This window comes from Camarhynchus parvulus, chromosome 15, assembly GCF_901933205.1.
Source record: "Camarhynchus parvulus chromosome 15, STF_HiC, whole genome shotgun sequence".
In the NCBI taxonomy this organism is placed as follows: domain Eukaryota; kingdom Metazoa; phylum Chordata; class Aves; order Passeriformes; family Thraupidae; genus Camarhynchus; species Camarhynchus parvulus.
Genome location: NC_044585.1, coordinates 4,772,180 through 4,796,482, shown reverse-complemented (window position 1 = coordinate 4,796,482; position 24,303 = coordinate 4,772,180).

The window sequence follows — 24,303 nt, the reverse complement described above, 5'->3', positions numbered from 1 at the left end:
AATCCAGTTTCCAAATGTGGAAGACATTGGGCCACTCATAATTAAATGTTTTGTCATCGCGGGGCAGAGCCGCGTGCGCTTCGGCTGGGCCGAGCGCAGCACATCCAGTGCCATCACCCAGGGTTTGCTTTCTGGCAGCTCTTTAAGGAAACTTTATGCAGAAGGAATTTCAAGACACTTGTAATTAGATCTCCCCCCCTCCTTCTTTTCTTCCTCCCCCACCCTGAAATGCAGAGGGCAATTTTGATTTTCTCCCTCAGCCAAGAAAACCAAGTTTCAATTTCTCTTTATCGTAGCCGGGATTATCTCCCTGATTGGCTTCATTGAGACATCATTTCCATGGGTTTCTGTTAGTGTTTCTAGTAACACTTCCGTGAATCCAATACTTTCTGGGAAGTTTATTACAGCAGCTGCTAAAGGCAAAGCAGAGACGTCCAAATAGTGCAGGAACATGCATTTACCACACTTATAACTCCAACAGATTCAGTTACAAGAACTGCTGCAATATTTCTTTTTGTTTTCCCCTCCTTTTATTTCCTTTTTTTTTCTTTCCTATTCCTTGTGGTCTTATTAAGACCCAGCAAAGTCTGTGGTCCCTGGTGCTATGTCTCTGAATTAATTTTAAGTAAAGCAGAGGCTGGAATGGCATGTGGGAAGGTTCTTGGCATGGGTGGACTTGGCTGAAGTTTTCAGTGGAGAGACATTTAAGGGAAGGGAGAAGAGGATTGCGTGTGTGTATATGGGGGGGACAATATTTTTTATATACTCTGCACAAAAAGCCATCTCCAGAGCTATCAGGCTTTCATCACCCCAGTCTGATCCAAGGATGTTCAAAAAGTGAAACACGTCATAAATCTGGCAGGCTGGCTGGAACTTGGAGAGGTTTGAAAGGCACTGGAGGGTGGGAGCATCCCGGCTGGGCTGGGCTGGTCAGCGCAGCCCGTGGCGGGGGAAGCCCCTTTCCACGGCTCTGGGCACTTCCATGGGGTTTTTATCTCCTTGCTGAGGAGATATCCCAATTACTCCCCCCCACCCGCTTCCAGGGAGATGGGAACAGATGGGCCCCACTGTAGAAATGCTGAGCAGCTGAGACAGAAGCTTGAGAGTTCAGAGTGATTTTTTCTTTTAATTATTTTTTTTAGTTCTTTAATGGTTTTCTCAGTGGTGATGTGAGGCATTGCTTGAGAGTGAGGAGCCCAGCACAAGTCAGTTTTCATTCCACCTTCTCCAGTGCTACTTCTTCAAGTCAGTTTTTATTCCATCTTCTCCAGTGCTACTTCTTCAAGTGATCTTCCACTTGATGAGAATTGGGAGAGTGGTATAAAAGATGATTGGGGGTGGATGGCAGAAGAACTGGTGCTTCCCCACTTTCAGTGCCCTTTTTTGCATGAGGTGAGTTAGACAAGGATGGGCAACACTGGATTTCAGAGCCTTTCTCTCCGTCCGCTGGTGGTTTGTGACTCAGTCGCCCTGGTTAAATCAGAAATGAGATCATTGATGCTCCAAAACCACAATAATGCCTCTTGTTTGCAGATCCCATTGTGGTGGGCTGGTATAGACAGCTGCCCTGTACCAAAACGTATTCCAGGAATTTTCCCTACTGTTTTCAGACCTCACACTTTCCAAAAGTAATAGGAACATGCACCAGTGATGGGGACATATTTTACTCTAAATGAGCAAAACACCCACATTTCCACGTTTGCCCTTTATTAACTTTAACCACAGCTCTTCAGGACTGACCATAAATAAAGCTCAGCCATATTAACTTTGGAAGATGGTGTTACTTAAAGACACCTGCTGATTATTTATAGCCAGATCTTAGCTAGGCTCTAAATGAGAGGGGTTCTCACCTCCCAGGCAGTATTTCATAGGAGCTGGGTGGCGTGCCGAGCTCATGGATACTTCATTCTGTTTGTTTGTCTTGTAGGTGTTGCAGCAGGATGTAAATTCTTGTTATTATTAAGAAAAAATCCCCTTTTCTGAAAATGATTCATCAAACATCTCATCCTCGTTGCATGTAGCATCTTGTTGGGCCTGGAATTGCTCTCTGCTGAGCGCTTGCACCGCAGGGAAGGCACTGGGTTCGACAGGAGCAGGGGCGCTCGCGAGAGGAGCCTTTGCTCAGTCTGTGCTTGCCTCCCATGGCTGCATGGTGGAGAAGCCTCTGGAGGGGTAGAGGCCAACAGGGGTTGGTTTCAACTTGTCTCAAAGAGGTGAAACCCTCCTTTCCTCTGAATCTCGCCAATGATGCTCGGTTTTCCATTTCCCCTGCAAACGTTGTCCCTGCTCGGGAAGTCCACTGAAACAGAGGAGCCCAGGGTGGACTAGGAGGTCCTCTTTCCAAGAGGGAGGAAAGTTATTTTGAATCAGTGGTGAGGCCACCTAATCCTATAAGAGCTTCTCCTGGAAGGCAAAATCTCAACGAATAAATCTGCAGTAATCTCAAATATTAATGGTGAGGCTGAAGGGAGAAGAGGAGAGGGTGGCAGCAGCAATTAGGGCTGGGTTGCTTGACTTGGTGGGGTGCCCTTCCCATCCCTGCTGGGGGAATTCCAAGTTTGTCTGTGTACTTTCTGTGCCTTCTACCACACGTTTGAAATTGCCTCTCTAGGTGGAAGGGCTGAGGGTGGTGAGAGTGCTGCAGATGCACAGCACCCAAAAATACAAACTATGGCATGGGGGAAATCTGTCTGAAACTGACCCAAGATTAAGATGGCACTGAGCGTTTGTGCAGGAGGTGTTGGTGTTTCTGCTCCTCCAGGGACAGGGATCCCACAAATTCCCAAACCCCATTGACGCTGGAAGAGTTTTTGGGGCTGGAGTTTTTTCCAGTGCAGCACCTGGGGCTGCACTTGGGTGTTGTGTGGGATAATCACAGGCAGCAAAGTGATGGCATCTGCCTGCTCTGCATGCCCCATGCATTATCCAGGGTGGGAAAATCTCCCCATGCCAAGAAGGTGGATTTAATGCTGAACTTGGTTTCATGGATTGATGGAGTGCCTCTCTTTGTGGTAGGATGAGGTTATCTGGGCCCCTTCTCCAATGACAGGTGAGGGGTGTGACCCACACTGGCTTTGCCATCAGGGAGGTTGGGAGGTTTTCCTGGTGGTTTCATCTGCCCTTCCCAGAAGCAGTGCTGTTCTTGTCCTTCATGTTGGTAGTGCTGCAGGGCAGGGGCTGCTTTCTGCATCCCAAAATCCCTTTTCACCAGTAGTGCTACTGCAAAAGCTGCCTGGAGCAGCCCAGCAAAAATCTCACCTTTTCCTTCACTCCCTACCAAGACAGCTCAGTCTTGAGCTAGGAGCCAGGCTGTATCCTCACTCCCAAATCCTGGCCCTGTGGAGTAAGCTCAGTAACACCTGGACACACCTTTCTGCCAGCAACCCCAACAGCACTTCCTGCAAAAGAGGATTTTTCCCCCTGGCCTTTCCTTCAGTCATGGTCACTCTCCCTGCAGAAACCCTGGCTCTCCACGTCCAGGCTGAACTTCCAGGCTGAACTTTCGAACCTTCCTCCTCCAGCCCAGCCAGGTCATTATTTTTGACACCCTTTCCCTGAGTTATTGCACAGCTGAAAAAGAGAGAGCCGGCCTGGCCACGGCTCCTGGCTTTTTTCAGTGTCCAACATTCCCTGCTAGCCCCTGGCACCCGTTCAGGTGAGCTCAGGGTGGCTCAGGACTTGTGACAGCACAGTGGACAAGTGCCACCAGGGAGGAGAGCTGCCTGCCTGCTGATTTTCCCACCTGTATGACTTAGGGATGGTATTTTTCTTGATCTGGATCCTGCATTAATTGTTTCCTGGAATTTTTTGCTGTACGAATGTCATGCTTCTGTCTGCTTGGCTTGCCCTGGGTTGAGCAGAGGTATTTATGAGTGGTTTTTTGCACATATTTTTCACCTTTTTGAAATGCTTGGCACTGGTCTGGATGCTGGAACAGATCCTTCCTGTTGAAAATACTGAACTCAGTTAGTCTGGTTGGGCACTGAAGGGAAAAGCAGTGGTTTAGCTGCTCAGCTCTGGCTTTGCTGGTGCTCAGTGATGGTGAGCCCTGCGCTCCTGGAGGTGACCAGTGCGGGGGTCAGGTCTCTTTGCCTGTGCTGGTGTAATTCAGAAGTCAGAAAAAGCCTCCTCCTCCCCAAAAAGAGCATCAAGGAAATCTGTCCTCCCCAGAGCTGGGTGCCAGGGCAGGGTGGGAGCCCTTTGGCCGCAGCTCTTCCCTGCCCACAAGACTTATTGCAGTATTTTGTTTGTTGTGTGACAGTCCCTGAGCCAGGTTCAGGCCCATGATCAAGTTACCAGGGCTCAGCTGCTCTGCATTAACCAGCCAGGGGGGTATTCCCATCCTAGCACAAAGAAAAGGTAAAACCTGTTCATTTAAACATCTTTCACAGAGGTTTAAACAAAACATTTGCTTTATGTACTCATGTGTGCAATTAATGAGGCAGTAGCTTGATTTGAAACCCTGGTTACCCAAGTCTGATGGTCACTTTGGTTTGGACCAAAAGAGAAGCATCCCAAATGTATTTATTTATTCACCTACAGGGCAGACAAATGGAGGAATTTAAGCTTTTTTCACGGGAGTGGAGCTGGGCATTGCCATAGATGTCTTACAACCATTCCTTGGAGGCCAGGGATTCATGTCCCCTTGGAGGGGAGGGGGTTTCAGAGCCCACCAAACTCTTCTTTCAGCTCCAGCAGGAATTAGGAGGTTGATGGTGAGCATCAGGCTGTAAACCTTACTGGGAAAATGAAAGGATCTCTGAGGATCCCATGCTTCCCCGAAAGATATCCCCTCATTTTCACCTTGGAGTGAAAGGATGCTGTGCTGGAGGTAGGAACACAGTGTAAAGCTGGTGTAGGTGTGCATTTTAAGGCTCAAAAATTAGTCAAGAAATAGGAAAAGTGGTTCCCAAGACGTGGGAGGTGTTTGTAATTTAACAGCCCTCCTTCCAGGGGAGGTTCCCAGCTGCCTGTCCATCCCAGCCCCAAATGTCCCAGTCCTGGCACCCCAAGGGCCCAGCTCTGCCCTGCTCTGGGACAACTCTCCTCAAGCCCTGTTGCAGCTCTTCAGCTAAACAGGAGCTTAACTGTGTCCTCCTGTGGGCCAAGAGCTTTAGAGCTGGCATAGCAGAGCATGGTTTGAAGATGATTAAGCCTCTGCCTGTGCTGCCTATTATTGGAACTGCATCAGAGCTCAGGCTGGGGAACCATTTTCTGAGCAGCCCTCCCAGCTTCCTGAAATCGATGGTGAAAGTAAACAAAACACCTTTGCATTCCTCTGCGCCAACAGCTGAGCAGGTTTTCAGGTGCCAACTCATCATTTGTCTTTCTTTTCTCTTTTCCTGTATCCCCCAAAGTCCTGAAGAAAGCCCAAGGCAATTCTTCTCACTCTTGTTCAAGGCCATTCCTTGGGCTTTGCAGCATTTCAGAGCTGGTGGCAGACAAACAAAACCCCCTTTCCTGCAAAAATGTGTGTCATTTCTGACTGGGTTACTTGCTTATTCCTGTTACTTTGGTGAGTGGTGGCTTTGTTTCTTCTAGGCCTATTAATCTGCTTTTTTGTTGTACAGAAAGACAAATGCCAATTTATAGTCAAGACAAAATTCCAGTTTGGTGTTTGGAAGTGCAGTACCCAAGCTAAAATCATTAATTTGCTGCATATTCAAGCTCTTGGGAATTGTCAGGCTTCAGCTCTGAGCCTTCAGACCAGAGACTGAATTCAGACCAGGAGCTATTTCCTACCTCAGGGAAAGCAGAGTTAAATCTGAGTATAGGAATAAAACTTTGCAGTCTTGAGGTTTACAATTGTCAGAGTTCTTTGCTCAGAAGCATTTCTGCAGTGGGTTCATGAGCATTTTGTCCTTCTATGCTTTTCTTATTTGTATTTGTATCATTATATTTTTGAAGCCCTGCTGTTAATTCCCTCCATCCACATGTAACCACGGTTTCATCTGCTAGAATGAGCTGCAGCAAAGTTCTGCTCAGCTCCATTCTTTTTACTGGAGCACCAGTAAAGGAAGAAGTACAGCAAAGCATCTCACAGACCAGCCCTCAGCTCTCACTGGTGCCATAAATCAGAAATAAGAAGCTCACCTAAAGTCAAGGGAAAAAAAGCCATTTTTGTAAATGGAAACGGCTGCAAGTCCCATATGGATGTCGTGGTAGAGGTTCCCTGCCCCAGGAGGAGGTGGCCCCATCACCCCCACACTGGGTTTTCCCCATGGGAATGGGAATTCATTGTTCAGCTTTTTCTGAGCCATAACAACAGAATGTTTTGCAGAGCAGCTGAACAGGACTGCAAAGCTTGGCTGACAGAAATGCCATGGCCTCCGGAGTAAATCAGAATTTCCTCTTTGATTTAAAAGGGGGAAAGCTGATTTTTACAAGGAAATTCAGGGGTGATCACAAAGCTGCCCTCTTCTCCTTGGTCCCCAGTGATATTCCCCAGCGATATTCCCCAGCATGCAATACTAGAAATACAGATGTTGGGTTTGCCTTTCATGTTTTCTTGGTAAATATCTGAATAAATATTTATCAGTAAACAGAGCAGATTTATTTCTGAACTGGAGTTGGCTGGGTTTGTGCATAGTTTTTGGTGAGGGGTTTTTAGGAGTGCTGGAGGGATGCTCAGTCTCAGGGACTGAGCTCTGCAGAAAGAAGAAATGAAGCACAATTGGGTTTGGAATCAGAAAATGCTGTTTAATGGTTTCTCCCTCATAAAATGTGCTGATGGAAAAATTTTATGTAATAAAAACAAACAACACCTCCTTCCCCCCAAAAAAAAAAAAGGAATAGGGAGTTTCCTTGCAAAATGTATTATTTGGATGTTTTCAGACTGAACAAACTTTATTTCATTTTTGAACTCAATTCAGGGGAGAATCCATAGAGAAATAATTGAACAGAGGCTCCAAACCCAGATAAAAGAACTTGCCCTGACTGTAACAAAACACTTCGTTGAGCTTGAAAGTATTTGTGTGCTTGGAAAGCAGCTTGTTGTGTGTGTAGGGGGGTTGTTTTGGTGATCCATGAAATATTTTTAAGATTTATGGGACCTGGTGGTGACTTTGAAGACAGAAAGTTCCTTTTTCAGCACAGCTGCAGCCACTCATGTCCGTGTGCTGTGTGGGCACTGAGGAGATATGAAAGCAGTAAATATAGTTTGTGGAATGCATTCTTTGCAAAGATAATAGATGTGTTTTATATAAATATATCTGTCTAAAATAAAATCTATATGCAGGTTTTGGTGGGAAGGGAGCGTGTGTGGGTGCATCCCACAGCCAGGTGAAGAGGGATTTACCCACAGAGCAGCGGGGAAGTTGATGGGATTAACTCTTCCCATCACCTTCATTCCTCTGTTTGGAGAGAGATGTCCTGACTCCCTAATCCCATTTTAACCAGCCAACTGGAATATTATCCTGACCAGTACAAAACCAGTTTGCTTCTGGACTCTGCTGGGCTGCTGCCAGCATTTCCTGGGTTTGGAGGCTCCCCTCTCTTCTGAAATGTTGTGTTCTCCTGGGAATGCAGGGCAAGCAAGCAAAACTTCCAGCCCCTAGCTCCTTGCATCTTTACCTTTTGGGAAAAACTCTTCTTCAAGTGAGATGCCAATGAAAAGATGGATGTCCCCTGCCCCAGGAGCAGGTTTTAGGGCTGGGAGAGTCTTTGCTGGGCTCTCCAGAAAGTGATACACCCTCAGCTCATGTTCTGAGGGAAGGGAGGGCACCAGGGAAGTGCAGGGCAGGTATTCCTAGCCTGATGTGTCCAAGGAACACAGCAGGATTCAGCTCCAGTGATGAAATGTGAGTGATGGATCTGGAAGGTGGAGGGAGCCTCCTGTGCCCTCCTGCTCTCCAAACCTCGGGGCCCTCACTGAGCCTTTAGCAGGCAGAGCTGGAAAAAGGATGGCAGGATGTTGTGAGGAGGAGGATGCAGGGAATACCTGCTGTTACAGGAGTGTTTCCATCGCAGCACTCCTGTGTGGTGCTTGTTTAAAAGACACATTTCTCTCTGCACAGGTTTCTCCCTTTAAACCAGAGAGGCTGAATGGATAAATTCTGAGATTCAGGAGCTGGCTCACATCTGTGTGTTCAAGGCAAATGGGTTTCCACCTCCTTAGAGCTGAAATTGTTGAAGAAATTCAGCATTTCCACATCTTTTAGCACTTCAGATCATGGCAAAGAAAAAACTCTTTAGGGGAGAGGCACAGCTCTGGGCTGGGCCTTGAATTAGACAATGAAATAAGCTCAGGAGTAGAAGGAAGTGCATCCAAATGTTTTGTGATGGCTGCGACATGGTTGTGTCCCTTCCCTCTGTCTGTGCCACGGTCCCTAGGGAGCAGCAGGTCCCAGGGTGCTTGGAAGGAAAAGGAACTGGTGGAAAATGAGTGACCTGGAGTTCACACCCCTTCTCTGGTGCTCACAGGAGCACCCCTGACCCTGGCAGACAGGGCCTTCACTCAGGGCCCGTCCAACACAAACAGGAGAATTCAAAGCTACTGGATTAGGAGCTGGTGTGGCTTCCATTAACCCAGGGCTTTGCTGAGCTGACTCCTGGAAGAGCTGTGCATCAAATGCAATGAATCAGGAGGGAAGCCCCAGATCAGAGGAGCCCGCTGACCTCTGGAGCGAGGCAGCATTCCCCAGGCAGCACCTTGGGAAGGGGGGGGCTGACAAAACCAGGCTGGCCTCCTATTTATTAATTTCTTTAATCTCTTGATAGGCTTTCAGGTCCAAACTCGTTAATTTTGCCCATATATACCCAGATTTTTTTCAGCAGGGGTGGCTGGGGGCTGAGCCTCTGAAAGTATTAAAGTAAAAAAGCAGCCAGGGAAGAAACACTGTCTTGTAAGCAGGGAAGGTTTCACTGCAAGACAGCCAAAAAAATGCTGAGCCCTTCCAGGGAATTCGCCTGCTCTTTGTTTTCTCTTTGCCTGCTGCAGGTAAATGAAAATATTGATGCATTCCTCAAGCATCCATCTGAGCCTGGAAGTGCATCAGGGAGCCCAAGAGCAGTGCACACCCGTGTGCAAGTGTGTAAATAAAGATTGTTACCCTGAGACCTGGGGCTGCAGCTTTGCTCACTGGGACCAGATTAGTTTCATGCACTGAGTTCATTCCCTGGCGAAACAGCATTTCAACTACTGGAATAATTCTTTCTTTAACCTTAAAAGTATAAAAAAAAAAAGGAAAATCCCTGAACTAACTCCAGCAATGGTTGGGTGATCTCCTTGCCAGCCAGGATGTGCCTGCACATATGGACGCACAATAACTTTGTCCTTTGCTGTCATAAAACTAAAGGCACTTACATGAGGGTGAGAGGTCAGGGGAGACCTTGATTTAATAACAGGGGAAACATTATTTTTCTGTTATTAATTACACATTATCCATAGTACATTTGCTGCACTTAGCTTAGATAAGGTTACATCTATATTTTTGTTAGGGAAACTTCTTGGGTCACGTAGGGGAAGGTGGCTGGAAGGCAGGGAATAGAAATCTGCTTTAGAGAGCTGGGGAAATGCTGCATTTCTCTGTGACCTCCCCCTTCTCAATCTGCTCTTCTGGGGACTGATCCTTGCACATTCCTGGAATAGCTCACTTGGTGAATGCTAAATGAATTGAGGTGCAGAAGAAAGTTGGGGCACCACGAGTTTGGAGCTCCCAAAAAGTCCAGAGGGATGGATACATCCTTACACCTGTGCTCTCCCTCCCTACCTTGTAGCTACTGGATCAGTGAAATTCAAAGTGAAAAGTTATGTTTAGTGAGAGAGAGACTTAAAAGTTCAAATCGAGGTCTGGTTCAGTGCATTCCTTCTCTCGTTTCCTCACTTTCGGCTGCTTTGGAGGAGCCTACTGGGAGGATTTATCCCATTCCTGCTGGGGGGACTCCCAGCCTGCAGAGGTCATGGACAGTGGGGATCATCCTGGGGAAAATGTGGGGCTCGGCTCCAGGAATTGTCCCAAAGTGAGAAGCGCAGGTGCCTCAGTGCTCCCTTCCCAGCACAGATCAGGAGATAACAGCACTGCTCTCAGGGATGGATCCATCTCCCCTTTCCCAGCTGAGACTTTGCCTAAGGAAGGGGCCAGGCAGCTGATGGGAAAGCAGGAAAAAGAAGTGAGAGAAAATAAACAACCCTCAAGGAATCCACCCCACACAGATGGATGGTTTGTGTTACAGGGACTGAAGAACCTCTTCGTGTGGTGTCAGCACTTGGGAAATTTCTCCTCTATAAGTAAATTTTTGGGGGAGAAAAAAAAAGAAATAGAAAGGTTTGGGGTTTTAGCACAGCAAGGCTCAGGATTAGGATTTACCCAGCTGAGACCTCCATCCCTGGGAGCATAAAGGGCTGAGGGAGATGCCTGCCTGTTACATGGGAGAGCAGATCATTCTCCAGGCACTTAATTCCATAGGAAAGGGTGGCTGCTGCCCTGTCATCATCACAGACTCATTAAATTGGGCAGGTGAGGCAGTGCCAGTGCTGGACTGGGGATATAATCCTGTGAGGAGCCTCTCCTGCAGGTGAGGGACAGTTGGTGTCCTTGGAATGTGCCCCAGCCCTGTCTCTGTCAGTGCGCATGGAAAATGGGAATCAGCAGCCATTCTGTCCAAGGTGATCTCAAATTAAGCTGTTTCTTTTCTCAAGGCCCTCTGGGCACAAGGGGATGCAACTCTGGGTCTGTCTAGCAAGAAAGCAAACACAGAAGTATCTGCTAGTCTGGGTGATCTATAGAAATGGCTGGGGCTGGGTGTTTTTAGCAGTAGTTCCTTTTTTCATGATCTTTTCCATACTCCAGCAGTGCTCATGTCTGTAGGAGCCACAGGCTGAGGGATCTCTGCTGGCTTTGCCCCTTGGGATGTCCAACAGGTCTGGTACAAATTCAGTGGTGGAGACCCAGCTGTGTCTGCTCTGGCTGAGTTTGTTACCTGCCCAAAGCTCAGCACTTGTCCATCTTTGTGTACCCATCGATTTATTCCACTGCTTTCAGATGGCTTCCAGTATCTGGGGAGTGTTTGCCCCCTGTGGCTCATCCCTGGAAAGAAATAAGTGGAATTGTTTTGGGGTTTTTTATGTGAAAGGCAGAGATGGCAAAACTCTGGTTCTGCTTTAGTGGCTGAAAAGTAAAATAATGAGTGTTGGGACACCAGTTAGTGTTACTTGATCAAGTCAGCTGGAAATTCTGGCTGAAGTCAGCACAGTGACTTGCTGTATTAATTAACTTGATTCATTTATGTGAACACAGTGACATCTCCCTATTCCAGAATCCTGGTCCCAGAGCTGAGCATCCCTTGGATGTCCCTTTGGAATGTTTGCTGCTGTCTCCCACCTTCAGTTTCCAGTAGTGAGCTTGATGTTATTTCCTTGTGAGTTGTTTTATTCCCCAGTCCCCTGTTTCTAGCAGTAAAATCAGAGCCAAAAATCATCTGTACAGCTCAGGGTGATGATGTCCTTGGGTCAGTGGTTTGTCTGTCACATGAAGGGTGATGTGGTCCCCAGTATTCTGCCTCATCAGGATCTCCTGTTGCATGTGCTTTGTTCCAGTATATGTTCATTTATATGGAAAATTATACATCCATTTTCATTGCTGGCATACTCATAGCAAGGCAGTTTTAAAAGCAGATAAAGCTTTCAAGTCAAGTTGTTTCAAAACTTCCTTAAAAGTCTGGCTGTGGAAATTCTCTCCTTGAAGACACTCGTGCCTTAAATTAGGGGATTGATTTGAGCACAGTTCTTAAATCAACTTATTGTCCCTGCTACAAGGCTTATTCATGTAACAGTCATCTCAGTCCCTGCAGTCAGAGCCTCTGAGCTTTTCTTCGTAAGTAAATAGAAAGAAAAAAAAAAAAAAACAAACCAAAGAAAGCAACCCCTGAGCTGAATCAGAGCCCTCTCGCTCCCACGCAAAGTGGAACGATTAAAAAAAAGGATGCTTTTGTTTTAAGTGTAGAACCAGTCATAATAGGCACAACAGGGAAGTGCTTAATAGGGTTTCAGCTTGCAAAACAGTAATTAGAGATGATATTCCTCTGATTGCTCAAGGCTGAGTTTGTGATAGGTCATCCCTCAATCGGGGCTGAATATATGTGATGTGGAGGCCCATACTTGCAACATTACAAGGCAGGCATGCTTTTCTTTAATCATTATTATTTCAGTTACAACCCGGATGAGTGATCCCAGCTGGTAGATAAGAATCAAACACACACAAATAGGGCTCATCTTTCTTACCATATGGAAACCTGAATTGCAGAAGTCGTCTCCATCTCAAACCCAGCTCAGCCCCCATCCAGCCAGGCAGTGTTTCTGCCCTGGTTTTGCTGTAGTTAATTGATGAGCAACTCTCTAACCCAAGCACAGCCCCTCCCTGGGTATAGGGGCAGGGATAACTTCATTTATTTATAGCCCTTCATTTAGAAGGGCTTGGAGTCCTGCCTGTCTCTCCATTCTTCAGAGCTCAAGGTACCATCTTCTCCTGGCCAGCTCAGAACACATTTTCCATCTGCTCCTTCTTCCTCTTGCTAACAGCTTCGTGTCCCAGCCACCAGGTATCCAAATGGGTTTCTTAAAGTCCAAGTAGAAAAAATGGATCCTGCTTTTTTGAAATATTTCCTTTACAAGTTTTAGGGTGGATCTGCCTTCTTTTACCTGCACAGCCAGAGCAGAGACAGGACAAGCCCAAGGAATGCTCTCATCTTCCATATGTGAACGTACTTTGCCCTGTATTAAAAAGTAGAGGGGGTAGAAAAATCCCTGATGAAGGGGAAGGGGCAACAATGTCTAATCACTGCAGAGCCATCTTGAGCTAATTGAGTTTGTCTAAAACTCATCCAGGCTTTAAGATTTAATAGAAGATGATGGTCTTAATGCATCACATGCCTTGGAGTAAATGGATACTCTGCTTTAAAGGCCCTGTTGATGTTATGTGAAGGGGAACAACAGTTGTTATGATTCTGAAACTCAGATTGAACCCAATTAATCAATGCTGAGATGATTTGAATCATGTGGCATGCATGGTCACCTCTCTGATATTCTATCCTTATCCCTCCCTGGACTGAGACATGATTGATGTCAACTGTACACCGAATTTTCAGGGGGAAGGCTGAGCCAAGTCATTTGGACAGAGAAACAAATTAGATCAAAAGTGTGATCCAGGGGAAGGGAGATCAGTTTCAGAGCAGAAGCTTAAATTTCTTTTTATACCTTGGGTGCTCTGTCTGAGTGCACAAGCCCTGGGGATTGCACTTGTGTGTGTGTGTGTGTGTGTGTTTTTGGGGGGTGTTTTGTGTGTGGGGTGTGTGCACGAGCAGCAGCTCAGGACACTCAGCAGGGGATGGCCACACATGCCTTGGTCAAACCTCAGCGTGCAGAACTCATCCAAAGGCACGTTTGCATCTTCAGGCAGCCCTTCATGTAAAAATAATCTGCAGCCATCCTCAGATCTTAGGTTACAGCCAGCCGTGGTTACCTTGTGACTTTCCTTGGAGGAGAGGGAGCGGGAGGAGGCAGGAGGGGGGCAGAGCAGGGGGGAGCAGCCCGGGCCCTGCACGGTGCTTCACACCCCTGTCCCCCTTTGGCTCGCTGCTTTTCCACCCTCTCAGCCTGCCAAGCCTTGGCCGGGGGTTCACAGGGAGGGGGATTTTGGATCTCGCCTTTTATTTCCTTGGGCTTCTCCTCCTGGATTACAGAAAGCAGTGGGAGGGTGGCGTGATATGGGTGTTTCTAAGGACTGGGGGTTGGGTTTTGTTTCTTTTTTTGTTGTTGTCTTTTTTTTTCCTTTTCCTTCTTTTTTCTTTTTCTCTTTTTATTTGAAATTCCTTCTTTCTTTTTTCTTTTTTGTTTTTGGCTCCTTTTTTATCCTTTCTTTTTGGTTTCCTTTTTTGTTGCTTTCTCTTTTTTTTTTGTTTGTTTGTTTGTTTGTTTGGGGCTTTTCCTTTCTTTCCCACAAAGGGCTTTTCCCTGCTGCTCTCCAGTCCCCCCGCAAACCTTGTGCCACCAGTCTGGGGGTGGAAGGACAATCCTTGCCACACGTTTTTCCCCACAGGAGATGTCCGGAGGACCGGAGACTCCCAGCAGCCGCTTTATCCCTTCACTTCACGCACCGCATCCCGCTCCCCTGGCAGCTCCACAGCAGCCGGGGTTTGGAGAATCCTTGCCCAAAGGCACGGATGGGGTGTGAGCGGGGCAGCCGAGGTGCAGACCCCGCTCCGTCCGCAGGGAGGGTTCCCCCGGTCCCTCCCGGTCCCCCCGGTCCCTCCCGGTCCCTCCCGCTCCCTCCCGCTCCCTCCCGCTCCCTCCGTCTCCCGCCCTGCTGCCGCGGCTCCCCGGGATGCTGCGGGAGCTGCTCCCGCTCATATCCGAGCCCCCGGTCGCATTTATTTCCTACAAGGAGCTAAAATCGCTGTCGCTTCACCCCGTGGCACTGGCTCGGACGCGGTGTCACCTCCCCGCGGGAAGGTGGAGACGCCGATCCCCGAGGTCCCCAGCGAGTTCCTATTAAAGGGGTTTGAAAGCTTTTGTGTCCACAAATTTTCGGTGTCCGTCTCCAGCTGCTGGTGCTGGGAATTCTGGAGTTTGCTGATGCTAGGAACTAAGGAATTTTTTTTTTTTTTTTTTTTTTTTTTTGATAGGAGCTTTCCTTAATTGTGATATTAAGCGATTCAGCCTAATTCCGATCAAAGCGAGCGTTGTAACAGCTCAATACAACCCCGTCTCATCTTTTTAATAGCTCTGAAAGCGTCTGCGGGGGGAAGATACCTTAAGGAAGTTAAATGATGTCAAGATTATTTTTCATTACTGCAGTTTTGTATAGTTAGAAAAGCAACAAACACTGTTAATCTGGTTCAGTGAGGGGGCAAAGCCTTTAACTACACATTTTTTTTTACTCATTAAGTTCATTTGTGCAAAAATTCTCGTAATATAATTGCGTGTTTATGCTACCTTTGCTCGTTTTCCTCCTTTTTTTTTAACCCCCAATCGAAAAAAAATCACTGCTGCTGAAAATCGCTGATTATCCTGACACATTTTTCCCCCCCCAGTGGAAACGCTGATGATTTGAAGCACAAGGAATAGGAAATTCTGACGGGAGATCTATTGTTTTTCAGAAAGATCGGAACAATAAATGTCATGGAAGGCTCCGCGCTTGTATATGTGTTAATTAGAGGCTGCACAAATAGGTGCACAGAGTAATAGAAGCGGCTTCCTTAAGTTTCCAGAGCTGGGCTATAGTTTGTGTTACAAACAAAAGAAAATTCGGGTTTGGGTTAGCGTTTTTTTAATGACAGCGCATAAAACCTTCTCACTTTTCTCAGTACCGTCCATCCAGCCCTTCCTGTCTCTCGCCTCGGGGCGGGGGGGAAATAAAGAAAGGAAAAGTGGGGATGTGAGCGTTGCCTTAAGAGTTTGGGTAGTTTTAATTCATCCCCGCTTCCTTTCCAACCGAAATCCTCGGGAATTCGCACACCGGCGGGGAGAAGGGATGGGGGCAAAACCGAGGCTTTTCCAGAACACCTGGCCCGGGGGGTTGAGGTGAAAACGCTGAATTTTGGGTGCCAGGGCGACACTTCCGTCCCTTCGCAGCGTTTCCACGGAGTTTGAGTGGCTGCGGTGGGGGCTGAGCTGGGTGCGGGGATTTTCCCCCGTGTCCCCAGCGCTGCCCTATGCCCCGAGCTTTCACCCCCTACGCCAGCATCACCCCCTCCCACCAAAAAAAAAACCCCACCAAAACCCAGCGATTTTGTTGCTTTTTACCACTTGCTTCAAAACTGAACCCCAAACAACCTCCAAGTCTTGGGGTGAGGGTGCTGTAGCACCCGCATCCCCCCTCTCGGAAGCCGCCCTGGCTTCCTATTGATTTTATTCCTTGCCCAGAGCCTCCTGGAAAATGGCATTTGCCGGGATGTTTTTCCCTCGCAGCCTGCGTATCGTCACTCAGCGGCAGAGCTCTCTCCATCCTCCCTCCTTTTGTGTCCTTCCAGCCCTCTGCTTAATTGTATTCCCAATTGCATTTCCTTTGATGGATTTACTTCCTTTTATAATTTCCCTGTTATGGACCCTGGTTTTGCCTTCCCGACACTTAATGTGGAAAAAAATGTCCTTTATGTGTTCAAGTTGAGGAGGAACCGCTTGCTTTGAAAGTCTCTGCCGGGATGTAAGAGGGGTTCTCCTCTTTTTTATCAAGCCTTGATATCCCCTCTGTTTTCTGTCGAGTCTCCCCATTTCCCTGCGGATGTTTTTACAGCCTTAAACCCCCCGAGCTCCCCGAAAAGACCGGGAGAGCAAAGCGGGGGAAGCCTGGAGGAGAGGAGGAAGGGGTCAGTGCGGGACAGGGGCAGAGTGGGGGTGATCTGGCACTCTCGGGTCGCAGGCTGCGGCTCTCTGCAGGGCTCATGGATCCATTGCCATGCAGAGCGATGCAGATGGGGAGGCGGTGCTCGCCCTGGGCGCTGATAACGCTCGTGGACGTGGAAAAGGTTCAGGAGGCAAAGCCAGGGAGCCAAGGGCCAGGGCTGGGGGCAGCTCCCTGCGGAGCCGCTGCCGGGTCCGGCCATTCCCGGCGCTCTGGGAGCATCTCCCGGGCCCGTCCCGGCACATCCCGCTGTCCCTGCGGGGGCCGTGGGACAGTTCCGGAGGGTTCGGGGAGGGCAGGACAGCAGCCCCGCTGTGGGGAGGTGAGGTTCCACCCCCGCTGTAAAGGAGCCGCGTTCCGAGGGACACCAAATCCCTGCTCCGCAGAGAGGGACGGAGCGGAGCGGGAGGAAATGCCCAGAGAAGGAGCCGAGGGAGGTGGGAGCGGGGGCCGGGGAAGGCAGAGCCCCCCACGGGAGACACGAGCCACGGGCGGCCCCGGGCGGGAGGGGCGCTCCTGTCCCCCCCTCGGAGGGGACGATTTCGTTTACGGAAATAAAGGTGGGGATGCTCCTCAATCCGGACACAGCGGTGCTGTTCTTCTGCTGATCCCCCAGAGCGGAGAGGTCCCCGCGGCCCCTTCGCGGTGCTTTTGGGGAGAGGTGGTGTGTTTGTCCCTCTGCAGAGCTGCTGCCTGTTCTCTGCTTGTGGGAAATGATGCTTTCCCCCTCTCCCGAGTCCGGCGCCGTCCCGGTTTGAGACATTTGCAACGTTTTAAGTCCGAGATCTTTTTTCTTTGGCAGCAGTCGTGGGTTAAGCGGAGATCGGGGGAAGAGGTGCCCGGCTGGCAGTGCCCGGGGCCGGAGCCCATCGCCCCCCCCGCCCGCACGGCTCCGGCAGCGACCCCCGGCCCCTCCGAGGATGCTCGGGTCGGAGGGATGCGGGCGATGGGGAGGTGGATGCGGGTTGGGCTGGGACACAAAACCGGCAGAAAACAACAAAAAAAAAGTGGAGATGGGGAGTAAGGAAGGAAATGAGGGAGCAGCTCGGGCAGGGGACACCTCTGCAGGCACAGAGCAGCCGGCTGTCCCCGCGGGTGGCTCTCCGTGGGGTGTGTGGGGGAACCCGCAGCTTTGGGAGTAAAAGAGACAAATTATTCCCTTCTCTTTTCCCCTTCGTTCCTTCCATGTCCCTGTGCTGAGCAGGTATGATGTGGGGTTTGGGGCAGGGTGCAGCTTTCCACAGGGGGCTGAGCCCTTTTCACCGCTGTGTGTGTATGTGTGTGTGTCCTGCTGCACGAATTCATTCTGAAGGTGGATGCCTGATGCCTTAGACCTGGTGAAAATATTTCCCTACCCTCCCAGCACCCTTTTCCCAGCCTCACTCCCTCCCCTCCTGGGTGAGCAGCTCCAGCAGTGGCCAACCCACCCTCGGTGAGCTCACATGGGAGAAGAGGGGTCGGGCAAAGAGGGGGCAAAAGGTTGTTGAGGCTGCAAATAAATCCCAACACCCTGTTCCCCCCAGGTCCTTTCTCCTGCCCCACGTATCAGCAACAACAACAACAGCCAGGCTGACACTCCAGCCATTTGGGGAACAATCCTTTTAATCGGGGAATAATCCACAGGACACTTTAAAGAAAAGCCGGAGCATTAACCCTGTGCCCCAGTATAATTCTTCCAAGAAGCATCTGGTACTTACATCACAACATGGGATTAGCTTTCTCCTTGCAAGTACTGCAAGATCAAAGGGGTTTTCCTGTGCCCTGCAAGGACCTCGGTGAGGTGTCCCTGGCAGGAGGGACACGGGTGGGAGCCTGAGGTGTTTCTGACAGTGCAAACTTAGGTGAGCTCAGCTGAGCCGTCTGCCAGGGCACAAGGGATGATCAGGACTTGGCTGGGTGGGGAAGGGTTGGGGGATATTTTAGGACTTATCCCACCCTCTTCTGTGCTGCCAAGAGCTACTCTTGGCGTCATGACCCTAAACATCCCACCTCACTTGCAGCTTTCAGAGGAGGAGACCAGAGCAGGAGCTGCTCTTCAAGGAATAGAACAAGAGGACACAGCCTTAAGTTGTGCCATGAGAGGTTTAGATTGGATAATAGGAAAAATTTCTTCACTGAAAGGGTGGTCAAGTACTGGAGCTCCCTGGGGAAGGGGTAGAATTAGTGTCCCTGAGAGTGTTCTGAAAATGTGTGAATGTGGCACTTGGGGTGCCAGTGGTGAACCTGGCAGTGCTGAGTTAGTGGCTGGACTTGATGATCTTAGAGGGCTTTTCCAACCTTAACAATTCCAACAGGGGATTCTGTGACTCCCCTGTCCCTGCTCCCTTACTCATCCTGCTCCAGCTCCAGTTTAGGCCTCACTGGTGTTCCTGGGCTGGGTCATAAAAAGATTTACAAGACACTGTTAAACCAGCAATAAAAACAATTAACTTTAATGGCACCTTGGTTGGGTTTTTCTCTCTTCTCTTTTCTCCTCCAGAGCGTGCAGCAGGCCAGGAGCAGTGCAGGACATGGAGGAGAGAGACCCCAGGGAGGGAGGGGGCAGCCAGCTCCCAGCACCCCACCTTGGGGGTCTGGGAAGGGGGGTCAGCTTGGACAACCTGGGTTTTTGGGATGTTTGGGGTGTGACTCCCTCCCCACAGCCCCAGAGGAGCTGCTGAGCTCTCCCTGTGCCAGTGGTGGGACCTTCCACCACTCCCTGGGGATCCCCACGGCAGCAGGGATGGAGGAGCAGAAACTGCTCCCATGCCTGGGGCTCTGCCCAGCCCAGCCCTGGCCAAGCCCCATCACAAACCCCACAGTCTTGGGCTCAGTCAAGGTATTTTTCTTCCTTTAAAGTACAGGAATTAATTTCTAAGAAACTGGAAATGCCAACTGTAGCTATAAATCAGAAATTGCCAGAGGATGAACATTATCCAAAGTGAAGCAATTTAGTAAAATCATCTCTTTCCTTCCATCTTCCTCCCCCCCTGCTCCCCAATGAAAATTAAATTATTAGCTCAGCAGTATAAATGATAGTGCAGCACCAGTTGGAGAGGCTGTTTGGGGTGAGTTCATTAGATAAATGGCATGGAGAAAGACTTGCAAAAATACAAATAAAAATTGATGCTTACTTCTGCTGATCACCAAGGGGGAGTTGTCTGTTAATTTTGTGATAGCAAACATATTTCTTGTAAGGACAGAAGAGAGGACCTTCTCTTCTTGGAGCACTTCTGTATTGGTATTTGAACATCTGGACAGATTGTACAAAACATTTGCCTAAAATAGCATTGCTTCGTTGATCTTAGAAGTTATTAAAAATAAAAGAGCTGGCAACAGAAAGGAATCATAAAGTACATTTGGATTTCATATGAAATTTCCACCCTGAGATAAAACTGTAGTGTTTTACAGAAGATGAGAGATCCCAACCAAGTTAGACTGTGTAAAAAAATCATCAACCCAAATATCTCAAATGTTCTGAAGTTATTATTAGTATTTTTTCCAAAAGCTTTGCTGATGGGGAGGGAGCCTGTGAAGGTAAATCCCTCTGAGCAGAAGCCTGGCGGAAGCAGCACTGCTGCAGTAACATTCCCAAGCCAGAGCCCTGGATTTGTGTCTGAGACCCTCAGGAACTGGCACTGGGAGGTTCAGCCCTGAGTCCACCTGTGGGACAGGGGTCTGGAGTGAGGATGGGTTAACCCAGATGGAAATTTTCCTTCACAGGGCACCCACATCCCCCTGGGATGAACGGGGACATTTGTCCTCCCTCCATCCTCCTGCTTTTTAAAGCCCAGCCAGCTGATTTCTCACGCTCTCAAACACAGAGACACCTTATTAGCACACAGATGCCACCATGCAATTTGCTCTAGGTTTGTGCCTCGAGCTTTGCCTCTGTGCAAAATGTCCAGAGAAAGAGAGAGAGAGAAGTGTAATTATCTGGTTACAGCTCTGCTGACACAGGGCAGGGCCACGCCGACAAGCCACAGCCTGTCAGTGCTCCTCACTAACTGTCCGTGGGGCTGCTCCTACCCTATCCCCACTGGGAAGTCACCCGGAGCAGCACCTCCTCCTTCCCTTTTCACCCCACATCATTTTTTTTTCTGGCCTTTTCCTTCTTAAAAAAATATTTGCTGTGCTTCAAAAGATGCTTTGAAACAAAAAGTGCTTTGAAAGCATCACGGCTTGCAGCGCTCGAAAGAAGGAGATGAAAAATAGCTGGGGCTGGGTTTTACTGCAGAGCCACAAACCCTCTGTCTTTGGGGTTCCAGCATTGTAGAAAATTTGCCGTGGAATGGGTATATTAATTGCTGGTTTATTCATTTATTTCCCCTCTGTGCTTGGTGTAGAAGAGGGTGGCTGCTGCAGGCGCAGTGTCACACCTGGGAATAGCAGCACGGACAGGTAGTTGCATGTCATTAAATCCCATCATGAGTTACCAGCCCTCAGCTGTGCTCCCCAGCCCAGTCCCTGCTCCAGGCATGCCCTCAGCCCAGCCATTCCTCCCTCTGCCAGCCCTTCCACAGCTTTTCCCCCCACTGGCTGTGGATCCCCGAGTTAGTGGTTGAACCCCAGTGACAAGTCGTTTGTTTTCCAGCCACCTCTGCAAACCTCTCAGAAAGCAACCTTAGACTGTGAGGCTGGAAAACGCTGTCCCAGCTCTTTGCCAGCACAAAGAGCCTGTCCCAGCTCTCCGGAGGGAGCAGGCAGGCAGTTAATGCTCCTCAGCTAACGAGCAGTAACTCGTTAAGTTTCAGTGACTTAGTCCTTTATGTTGGCCTGTCTATAAGGGAGAGACCACACAGAAGCAGAAAGAGCAGCCAGCTCTGTGGCCCCGTTGGCCAGAGTCAAGGGGGAGGTGATAATTATTTGTTTGGACTCTCCTGTTGTAGGGGAGTTGCCGATTGTTTGTTTTTAAGCCGATCAGGAGTTGAACCGTGTTTGCCTTGTGGCTCTTAAGCCGGACTAGGGAGGGAGCAGAGGCAGCACTGGCACAGGCTGGGGGCAGCCTTGGGGCAGGGGTAGGGGCAAGGAGCACAGAGGATGCTCGGGGTGAGGGGATGTGACTGCTCTGGGAGTCATTTGGCAATCTCAGCTAATGATAATTGAGCCTTGGAGGTGTCACATGTGGGCTCCAGCAAGTTTGGGAAGACAGGCACCCCTGACAGCTCTCTCTGTGGTGGGAGGGGGATTAGGGGATGGTTTTATGGCATTTAAGTGCCCTCCTCCCCCAGCTTCATGACAAATAGCCAAAGGGGGAAAAAAGGATTTTGTTTCCTCACCCTGCCTTGCTGGAGCTCCGAGTGAAAGGGAGACAAAGCCCGGCCTTATCCTCCTAAGTGTTTCCCACTGTCTTGCTTAGCTCTTGGTCTCCTCTGATTCCAGTTCTAGGCCCCCTAATTCTCCTCTGGTGTTGTAGATGGGGCTGGAGACAAGGCTGGGACCCCACAGCTTGACTCGTGCCCCCAGCTCCTGCTCCCATTTTGCATGGCAGATCAGGAGAGAGCAGAGCACTGGAGCTGGGGCTTCCCGGATCAGCCAAACTCAGGCTCCTCACTAGCAGGACACTAAAGGTTCACTGTCACCAGTGTTCCTGCTGGTAACTTGAGCCCAAACTTTCTTATCACATCCCATGGGAAGGCAATAGCAGCGTCACATGTAACTCCTTGGGGCAGGAGAACAGCAACATGGAATTGCTGCTTTAAAAAGCCAGCTGCAGATAAGCTTTTCTGCCTTCCCTTTGCTGGTTATACAAGCACTACTTAGTGAAAAAAATACAAAAACAACACTGGAGACAGACTTGAAACAACTGCTGTGTGCTGGAAGAGCGTGCGTGTGAGATATGGAGTAGATTAGAGCTTGACATGGCACGTAAAAACACTCTTTCCTTTTAACACCTTTATTGCAAGTTTTAAAGGGCAATCAAAATACTGTTCCTAGCTGTTTGCCTCTGCTATAAAAGGACACTCATACCTGTGAAATCTTATGACCTACAAATAGAGAAAATGGGGTATTTTTTACGTCAGTGACCTCTTGAGTGAGGCTACGTAAATAAAACGTAAGGGAAGGGTTGGGGATGAGTTGTGTAGCAGGAGGATGGTGGGGACAGTGCTGGTTTCCACCAAAGAGAGGGAAAAAATTGTTATGAGCACTTGCTTAAAGAAAATGAATCCAGTCCTGAGGGAACATGGTTTTTCTGAAGTCAGTGGAAGGATGCCAGTGTGTGTTGGGCTTTGAAGAAATGCTCAATCCTGCTTGGAGGGCACCTGTGTGTGCTCTTGGATCCTTCCCTGCCTCTCAAATCTTCATCCCACGGTTTTCTTTGCTGCTTTTTCTCCAGGAAGCCCAGATAGATGGGTTTGTATGTGCTGGGCTTAGAAAGGAGTAAAAGAATGGATGGATATTTCCAAAAAAAGTCCCCAACAGCCAAAGCTCCAGGCAGGAGGGAAGGGCAGTGAGATTTCCCTCCCTGCAAACTCTGCTCCCTTTGGTTTTATTTTTATTTCTGCTGCTTTGTGTTTTGTTATTGGATGTTTTCTTGGCTTTTTTTCCTTTCCCCAAGTCAAACTCAATGAAAGTCTGAGAATGAAGTCAAACCAGTGAATTTTGTGGCCTTGCCTCCACAAGGTCATGAGATTTTGCAAGAGACCAGGGGCTGGAATGCCTTGAGCTCTGATTGCTGAGTCGCACAGCAGCTCAGGAAGGTGGTTTCCAGCAAACAGGGCTCACACAGGTACCTGGCCCTGCTCTGTGGTGGTTGGGAAAAGGTGCAGGAGCAGTGGAAGCACTGGTTCAGCCGGATGGAGCCTGACTCCATCCCTCTGTCTGGAAATGAAGCAAATGCCTCTGCCCCCACTATCAGCTCTGTGCATCATATGATTCATGCTCGAGGAGTCCCAGAATTACAGCTGTAAGGCACGTTGTGTTTAGGCTCACTGAAATCATTCTGTCATAAAAGGGCTGCCATTGTGGGCACACTGGGGAGGGAAAAAAAGAAAGAGGAAGAGTCACAAAGGCAAGGCAGGCACCCAGCCATCTTGTGCAATCAATATTCCTGCAGCCGTTCCCCTACAGAAAGACCTCGGTTCTTTTGAAGTGCCAAGCACCTTCTCCCCTCTCCATCAGGCAGCTGCCTTGCTCTTCCCCCCTGGGGAGGGCATGGACCCACTGTGGGCATCCTTCCATGCCCATGCAGCAGCTGCATCCAGCCTTTCCCTGCTCTCAGCTTGCCTCAAATGTATCAATTTTCATTTGTTTCCCAATTATCCTGGCATGACTTGATTAAAGGCTGGTTGAAATGTACAGTGCAATCTGGTTCATCTCCACACTGTCCTCTTTTTTTTTTTTTTTTTTTTTCCTGTGGATAACAAGGGGCTGGACTTGGTGGGAAGGGTCTCTTCCAAGCCTGGCTCAGAGCAGAGCTGCTGAGGTGGGGAGCAAGCAATGAGCACATGGGACACATCCCAGGTAGTTGTTGTTCTCCTGTGTTTGGGAAGCGGGAAAAAGAAGAGGCATTTCCCATCACCTTTCCTACACCTGTTTTGGGAAGAGGTGCCACAGCAATCCTTGTGCTTGGGGATCACAGGAGAATCCCTTCAGTGCCAAGGAAATCCCCTCCTCACTCCTTGCACGGCAGCTTTCAGTTCCTTGCCAGGCTGGGGGTCACCCTGGAGTGATGGGAGCAGGTTCTGAGTGGCAGGACCCCTTCTCTCACCCCTTTCCAACTCAGGGCACTGACTTAGGGCAGTCCAGCTTAGACTGACACCCAGCTGCTGCTCAGCTGCACTTCCAGGTATCCCACCCTCTGTATGATCCTCCTGGTCCTTGCAATTCTCACCTAGGCCCAACTTAACTACAAATTCTTCACTGCCAGCAAAGCACAAAGCTGCCTTTCTGCAATGGGTGTTTCTCAGCCCGTGGGTCACAAGCTCAGGGAAGGCAGGAGGTGAAGGGAGGGAGAAGTGAGGGGGAGGGAATTACTGAAAACTTT